The sequence below is a fragment of the Oncorhynchus clarkii genome, chromosome 5, assembly GCF_045791955.1.
Source record: "Oncorhynchus clarkii lewisi isolate Uvic-CL-2024 chromosome 5, UVic_Ocla_1.0, whole genome shotgun sequence".
In the NCBI taxonomy this organism is placed as follows: domain Eukaryota; kingdom Metazoa; phylum Chordata; class Actinopteri; order Salmoniformes; family Salmonidae; genus Oncorhynchus; species Oncorhynchus clarkii.
In genome coordinates this window covers 31,090,758-31,099,214 of record NC_092151.1, presented here as the reverse complement: position 1 = coordinate 31,099,214, position 8,457 = coordinate 31,090,758, and the positions used below count along the sequence as shown (strand labels likewise).

The 8,457-nt window shown below is 40.5% G+C and overlaps 1 pseudogene; it reads left to right on the top strand.

Moving 5' to 3' along the window:
• Nucleotides 1-3,862: 3,862 nt before the first annotated feature.
• LOC139409951 (myosin light chain 4-like) lies at nt 3,863-4,452 on the top strand (annotated as a pseudogene).
• Nucleotides 4,453-8,457: the final 4,005 nt, after the last annotated feature.

Here is an 8,457-nt window from a genome sequence, read left to right as displayed (position 1 = left end):
AGATGTAATCCATTTTGAAAAAGGCTGTAACGTATCAATATGTGGAAATAGCCGAAGGGTCTGAATACTTTCCGAATGCACTGTATGTCAGATCTTAGCAGAAAACACACTCTTGGAAATCTTGGAAAGCTTCACTACTTCTGCCTTTGACTCCAAGCGTGAACAATGCTCAAGATCTCAAGAGCATCTGAATGACTCCCAGGGTCGTGGAAAGGAATGTGGCCACAGCCCTGCTCTATGCTCGCTTTTATTAGATGAGGGTTATTTTGTCCTTCCAGTGAAATGTCAGTTTCATCATCAGTTATGTTAACCTCCAACCCCACTGAGCCCCTCTGCTAGCCCTCAGTTGTTCTCAGCCAGCAATGGCTCTTGGGTAGACAACCAGCAAGCCAGGCCAGCCACCCAGCCTGCCTTCATTCCTGGTCTTATCTCTGGGCTTAAGAGCTCTCTGTCCCTCCCCACTCTTCCTGCATTGGCCTCTTCATACACACAAGGGACACATAGGGAAAGAATCACCAATGCTTGTCGTCAAGAGGGGGATGACTGTGGGAAGACAGGGCTTTTGGTAAAGATATAGGACTTTTTCTGATTGTGTAACTGTTGCCTAAGTGCTCACAATATTACCGCATGACTACTCAGCAAAAGATACTTCGGTCAGTTTGCAAGAGTGGTGTCTACCTCACACAGAACAAAGCTAAATCTGTGTTGTCCTCCCTGAAAAGAATGTACAGTGATAATGTTGACCGCAGCAGCTGTCATACCATATTTATGACATATGAATATGGTTACCATCTCAAAGAGAACAACTGTCACAGGTTTGTGAATACTGATGACACATTTCACCTCAGGACATACTGTACAGGTTTATACTAACTCCACACAGGTAAGTAGACAGGGGGATAGATATTGCATTCTGGTATTTTATCTGGTCTTATACAGCCAGAGCTAGAACCACAGTACATTGTGTATACTTCATTTCCTATACAATCATTTCCGTTTGTTGTCTAAAGCCAAACTTGCACTGACTGAACAATGAAATCAATGTCTATGGATGAAGTGAAAGTAGGTAATGGTTAAGGTTTGGGATAGGTTTTAAAAATGATTGCCTAGCACTGGGATTGAACCTGTGATCTTCAGAGCCATAGCTCATGGTTTAAGGCCTTACCCAATCCCCAACCACATACACAACACCCTAACAAGTCACACGCCTATTAGATGGTATGCCCCCAGTGTACGGTATTGATGCACATGCACAAGCCATCTCCAGACTTCCTGGGGACCTGAACAAACGTCTAATACTTAAACGTCTAAGTCCTAAACGTCTAATAGTAATGTGGATCTGCTGTGACCTGGCTGGACTTTGAGTGAAGAGCACAGATTACTTTTGACAGAGGACACTTTTCAGAAGGTCGCCTTAATTGTCAGATTTTGATTAATCGGAATTTGGAATTATTGGTGGGCAAAATGGAAGTGATTATTAGCGGCAAATCTATCCCCATCCAAGTGAACAGGTTAGCAAATGAGATTTGACACACTGAACTACAGTTTTCTCCATTTATCCCCCATTTAAATCGCTTCATAAATGATGGATGTAGCCAGACAGTTCTGTGAATATTTTTCAGAGAATCTCTGTTCATATAAATTCCATTCTGCCTTATCTCAATGCATACGGCCTCTCTCTCTCTCTCTCTCTCTCGCTCTCTCTCTCTCTCTCTCTCTCTCTCTCTCTCTCTCTCTCTCTCTCTCTCTCAGACACACTAAAAGAGGACAAACGAGCTGTCAGGCCTGCTGGCCATGTGACCTCTAAGGTAAGGAAAAGGGAGATAATGATCTTAAGCATAATCTTAAGCATAGCCAAACACACACACACACACACACATACACACACACACACACACACACACACACACACACACACACACACACACACACACACACACACACACACACACACACACACACACACACACACACACACACACACACACACGCACACACACACACACACACACACACACACACACTGAAAGTGTCCCTACTTCACAGTGAAGGATTGAGTGGGACTTGCATGGTCAGTAGACTAGGGTAAATGGATAATGCGATCATACCATGCCATGCTTTGGCTGCCTCTCAACTGAGATGATGAATTGCATTGTGTGTGTAAAATGAATGTAGCCGTGATAGATTAAAATTGGGGTGCAGTATGGTCCATCCTAAACATGCCCTCACTCCCGTAAATTAAATGGATTTTGGTTGATTAATTGATCAACTTTCAATTAAGGGAAATTATTGAGGAGCAGAAGCCTAAATGAATACAGCAGAAACCTAAGCTGAGGGTCATATTTATTTAATGGGCGTACATTCTACAACTGCACTAGTTACTTGACCTTGTAACCTTGACTACCACAGAGTATGATCTAGAGAAGACATACAGTATTCACACACAAGTACTATGATTGTGTTTGGTGTACGACTGTGTGTAGACTTCTATGTAGTTGAGTGTTTCTTTTATCAGAGCCTTTTGTCATTAAACATAATACTCTTGTTTCAAGCCATAGGCTCCTTTGGTCAAAACCTTTGCTAGTGGGACTGAGGTTTATAAAATATTATACTGTATTTTTTGTTTTCTTTCAACCAGTGCTTTGTCCATTATTACATTGGATGCTACAGAAGATGTGCTTGACTGAGCATTGATTAACCTCTGCATTGGAAGGGAGATTCATGAGGCGTAATGCCTTTCAATGCATTTCCATCAAGCCTTATCATCTCACTCACTCGGCACATCGAGTAATTTAAATGAAAACAAAGATGGAGGCTTTTCATCATTAGGAAATAAATATGTATGACGGCACTAAGTTGAAGAGCGCTACAAAGTATGTTCAATAAAATAAAACTTGATTTGACTGCATCCGCAGTTTGTTTTCCCTGGGCATTGGAAAGTATTTTATATACTAATTTGAGGAAAAGGAACTTCTTTTTTGAATTCAAAATTTGAAGTAGATATCTGGACGTCAGTTGATTATACATGTTTTCTACCACATGCAATTAGCGGGACTATAAACACGTAACAAACACCAGCATGTATAATAACTTTCACAGTCTGATATTCTTTTAAAGGGAGAACATTTATTTCGTTTTTACATAGAATTGTTGAAATAAATCAGTCATTCTATCAATTTTAAACGGCCCATCAAAGCAAAGAGCCAAACAGGTGCACTAGTGACACTAATCCAACAAGTATGGATTGTACACTGGAATTGAATTCAGAAACATTTACAGCAAAGGCTTGGCGTAGCGCATGCTAAAGTAAATAGATGTGAAAATGAGCGTATTCTCTTTGAGCCAAAGCTATAACCAAATTTGATATACAAACATTCCTTTTTTACTTTAGTAAATTTGATTAAAAACTGACCATTGCTCTGTCATAGAAACATCTCATAGGATATGTTTTTCAGTTTTAATGAACAGACAAAAAAGTCAATTGTCAAAAAAGCTATTTTATTCAATGTTCTCATTCAGTAATAATACGTTGTCTGTGTGTCCTAATTCCTGCCTGCACCCATCAGTGAGGCATTTTGGGATAATGTAGCTCGACACTGGTTAATGACAGTGGAGAGTCCTGTCGGCTTGATGATAGCAGCTGAGAACAATACCTAATTGTTACGCCACAGACAGGAGGATCTATTTCAGGATTCTTCCTTTTATAGTGTGCCATAGGACCTTCTTTATCGGCCCCATCTCCCCTCCCAGGCGAAGTACATATAAAAGCTTTAGGAGAGCCTTTGACCATTTGTGCTTAGGAATAGCCTCCTCCCTCCCTTCACACTCTCGCTCACCTTGAACCCCCCCCACATTCAGCACCATGGCCCGCAAAAAGGTGGAAGTTAGGAAAACTGAGCCCAAAAAGGCAGAGCCCACCAAGGAGGAAGCACCTGCTGCCAAGCCCATGCCGACCCCCGAACCTGTGGTCGAGGCCCGAAGGAGCCCGACTTTGACCCCAATAGCATCCCCCTCAAATACAGCGCCGACCCGATCGAGGAGTTCAAGGAGGCCCTCACCTTGTTCAACCGCACGCCCACGGGGGAGATGAAGATCACATTTGCCCAGTGTGGCAATGTGTTGTGGGAAACACTGACGTCCTGAAGGTGTTTGGCAAGCCTCGGCAGGAGGACATGAGCAACAAGCTGGTGGACTTTGAGAACTTCCTGCCCATCCTGCAGCACATTTCCCACTCCAAGGACCAGGGTAACTTTGAGGACTTTGTCGAGGGCCTGCGGGTCTTTGACAAGCAGGGCAATGGCACTATCATGGGCACTGAGCTGTGTCACGTGCTGGCCACCCTGGAGGAGAGGATGACAGAGGATGAGGTGGACAGGCTGCTGGCGGCCCAAGAGGACGCCAACGGATTCATCAACTATTCTTCTTTTGTCAAAGCACATCTTGTCTGGGTGAGCTGGATTTTTTACTAGAAGGACTTTAATGATTATTTATTATTTCCTCTCTTCTGGAGCCCATACCTGTCTCATAAATAACACTGCCACTTTAGAGGTGAGCATGCATTCAATGTATTGTCCATTTGTTGTCTAAAGCAGCTGGCAACAGTCAAGCAACAAATGTTGACTTGGGATTGAATATTGTATTTCCCTTGAATAAAAAATGTACAGTGACAAAGAAAAGTTATTTATAGAGAAATGCTAATAAGATACTGAAGGCATGGAAATGATACATGCCATAAATAAACAACAAATATAAATGTCAAAGATCATTTAATCATTTTCTTTCTCAAACACTTGTACTTGATACAGAATTGTATGTTTTTACTGATGAGATACAGTATTAATGATAACTTTCTACTACAGTCTAGAGACAGACACTGATTTTGTATTTCAGAGCTAAGAAGAAGACAGGAATCATCAAATGACTCATCCAATTGCCTCCACTTTCAGGTCTAATACCTGAACTTTATTGTGTCATGAGATGGAGGAACATAATGCTCAGCCATGGAGGAATCAAGGGAATTTGGCAACATTTGACAAATTTGACAATGGAACAGATTCTACATTTACCTGCAGAGTCAGATTTGATACACAGCACGAAAATCTCTACATGATGATTCGTCAGTAGGAATGAAAGAGGTGTTTCAGTGTAATCTATGTCTGGGCGGGCTTCCGGCTTGCTTCCGGGTTGGATGCGCGCTGTGTTAAGAAGCAGTGCGGCTTGTTTGGGTTGTGTTTCGGAGGATGCATGGCTTTCGACCTTCGTCTCTCCAGGGCCTGTACGGGAGTTGTAGCGATGAGACAAGATAGTAATAACTAACAATTGGATACCACGAAATTGGGGGTAACACTTAAAAAATGTAAAATAAAATACAATTATAAAGTGTCAAGAAGTAGTTTCAGTGAGTTATAGAGGTTAAAGAATGGGAAGGTATGTATTTTAGAAACCATTATATTTGTGAATAATTTTAGCCATGAATGATTTAGATTACAATTATGAAATACATTTTAAACAATATATTGTGAACGGTTTATCTAATCACTGTCACGCCCTGACCTTAGAGAGCCTTTTTTATTCTCTATTTGGTTAGGTCAGGGTGTGACTTGGGTGGGCAAATCTATGTTTCTATTTCTTTGTTGGCCTAGTATGGTTCCCAATCAGAGGTAGCTGTTTATCGTTGTCTCTGATTGGGGATCATACTTAGGCAGCACCTTTTTCCCTTGTTTCCCTTGTTTGTGTGTAGTTGCTTTCTCCATGTAGCTTTACGTTCGTTTTTGGGTGTCATTTAAATAAAAGTAAAATGTACACCTACCACGCTGCACCTTGATCCAATACATCTCTAAACGATCGTGAAAATTACTTGCGAATGCCAAGACTAAGCACTCCGGGTTTCAAATAATTCACATTTCTTTAGGGCAATTGAAGGTCCAAATCACATACTAAGTATTCAATAGTGAACATGTTATCTAACCAAAGTTTGACAAATGACCAGATAAATGATATTAGTTCCGAAAGAGCTCAAAACTTTGTAGATTTCTAAAGCTTTAGTGATATTGACATGGATAAATCAGCCCCATTATTTACCTGCTCCCTTGCCTTGAGAAAGTGTAGAGTTTTTGTTTCCATGGAAACTATGAAAAGGAATGTTCTATCTGACTCCTTCGGTATTTGAGAGAAAGCCGTCTGGCTGACGGAAATCAGTCTTTCTACGCCAGCTTTATCTCCCTCCATATCAAAGAATCCATTTACAATTGAGTAAACTCTGTATTTAATGGCAACAGAAGGTGTATATGTTATTGCATGTCATTATGAAGTTTGATGAAAGTCCTCATGAAAGCCATAATTTCCGTACAACTATTCTCTGACAACAGATTGTAGACCTACTCCTTCATAACGTGTTATTCAAAGCAATAGTCTCTCTCTCTCTCTCTCTCTCTCTCTCTCTCTCTCTCTGTATATATATATACATATATATATATATATATATATATATATATATATATATATATATATATATATATAATACCGTTCAAAAGTTTGGGGTCACTTAGAAAATGTCCATTAAAATAACATTGAATTGATCAGAAATGCAGTGTAGACATTGTTGACAAATGTTGTAAATGACTATTATAGCTGGAAACGGTAGATATTTAGCTAATCCAAGTTTATCATTTTAAAAGGCTAATTGATCATTAGAAAACCTTTTAGCAATTATGTTAGCACAGCTGCAAACTGTTGTTCTGATTAAAGAAGCAATACAACTGGCCTTCTTTAGTCTAGTTGAGTATCTGGAGCATCAGCATTTGTGGGTTTGATTACAGGCTCGAAATGGCTTGAAAAACAAATAACTTTCTTCTGAAACTCATCAGTCTATTCTTGATCTGAGAAATGAAGGCTAATCCATGCAAGAAATTGGCAACATATTTTTGAACATGCCTGAGCCAAAGCACATTTGGTGGCAGCAAGCCTTGTAGACAAGGCTAAAGAGGAGTCTTCAGAACAGCCTTAGAAGGAAGCTAAACATCACAGTCACATATCCACTCATTGCATTGAGCAAGAAGTTGACTCTAAAGAGTTAAATGGACAAGGAGAAAGTCATTTAGGGAGGTTTTGAAGACTAAGATAGGACATTTTGTTTCCTTTACCTTCACTGCACAGAACATGTTTGTAATCTGAATATGTGCTTCATATTGTCACATATGAAAGAGGCCTATATATTCTCATATGTGTGTTCTGCTGTAGCCTACATTGATTTATTTTATTTGAAGTTATATTCTGATGTTGTGATATTTGTAATACTGCTATATTGAAGTGTCACGCCCTGACCATAGAGAGCTTTTTATTCTCTATGTTGGTTAGGTCGGGGTGTGACTAGGGTGGGTCATCTAGGTAATTATATTTCTATGTTGGCCTGGTATGGTTCCCAATCAGAGGCAGCTGTTTATCGTTGTCTCTGATTGGCGATCATATTTAGGCAGCCATTGCTTCGTGGGATCTTGTCTTGGTATAGTTGCCTGCGAGCACTACTTTTGAGCTTCACGTTTCGTTTTACGCTTTATTGTTGTCGTCTTTGAGTTTCTCTTCCTAATGAAGAGGATGGAAACATACCACGCTGCATCTTGGTCCACTCATTATTATGATCGTGACATGATGTCATAAATTATTTTAAATTCGTATCTTGTAAGCCCCACAGCTGAGTGTGTGTGCATATGGCGCGTGTTCTGCAGTGTCGTCTAAAAATAATGCTGTACATTGAAGTCTAGAAAATTAGGTTATAAGAAATTCGGACTTGTGTAAGCTCCACAGCTATACTCAAGTATGTTTAAAATGCTTTGAATTAATCAAAACCTTGGAGAGTGCTGTCCTTTTCAATACCATAGATAGTAGGCTACTTGGCTGCTGCGTTGTGTTTGACACTTTTTTTCTCAATGCCTTATTTCCTCATCAATCTACATACAATACCCCATAATGACAAAGCAAAAACAGGTTTTTAGAATGTTTTGCAAATATAAAAATTCTCTGCAGCATTGAAGGTTCCCACAGTGGCCTACAATATTCTTAAATGGAATAAGTTTGGAACCAGCAAGACTCTTCCTAGAGCTAGCCACTCAGCCAAACTGAGCAATTGGGGGAGAAGGGCCTTGGTCAGGAAGGTGACCAAGAACCCCATGGTCACTCTGAAAGAGCTCCAGAGTTCCTCTGTGGAGATGGGAGAACCTTCCAGAAGGACATCCATCTCCGCAGAACTCCACAAATCAGGCCTTTATGGTAGTGGTCAGATGGAAGCCACTCCTCAGTAAAAGGAACATGACAGCCCAATTGGATTTTGCCAAAATGCACCTAAAGGACTCTCAGACCATGAGAAAGAAGATTCTCTGGTCTGATGAAACCAAGATTGAACACCTTGGCTTGAATGCCAAGCGTCACATCTGGAGGAAACCTGGCACCACCCCTACGGTG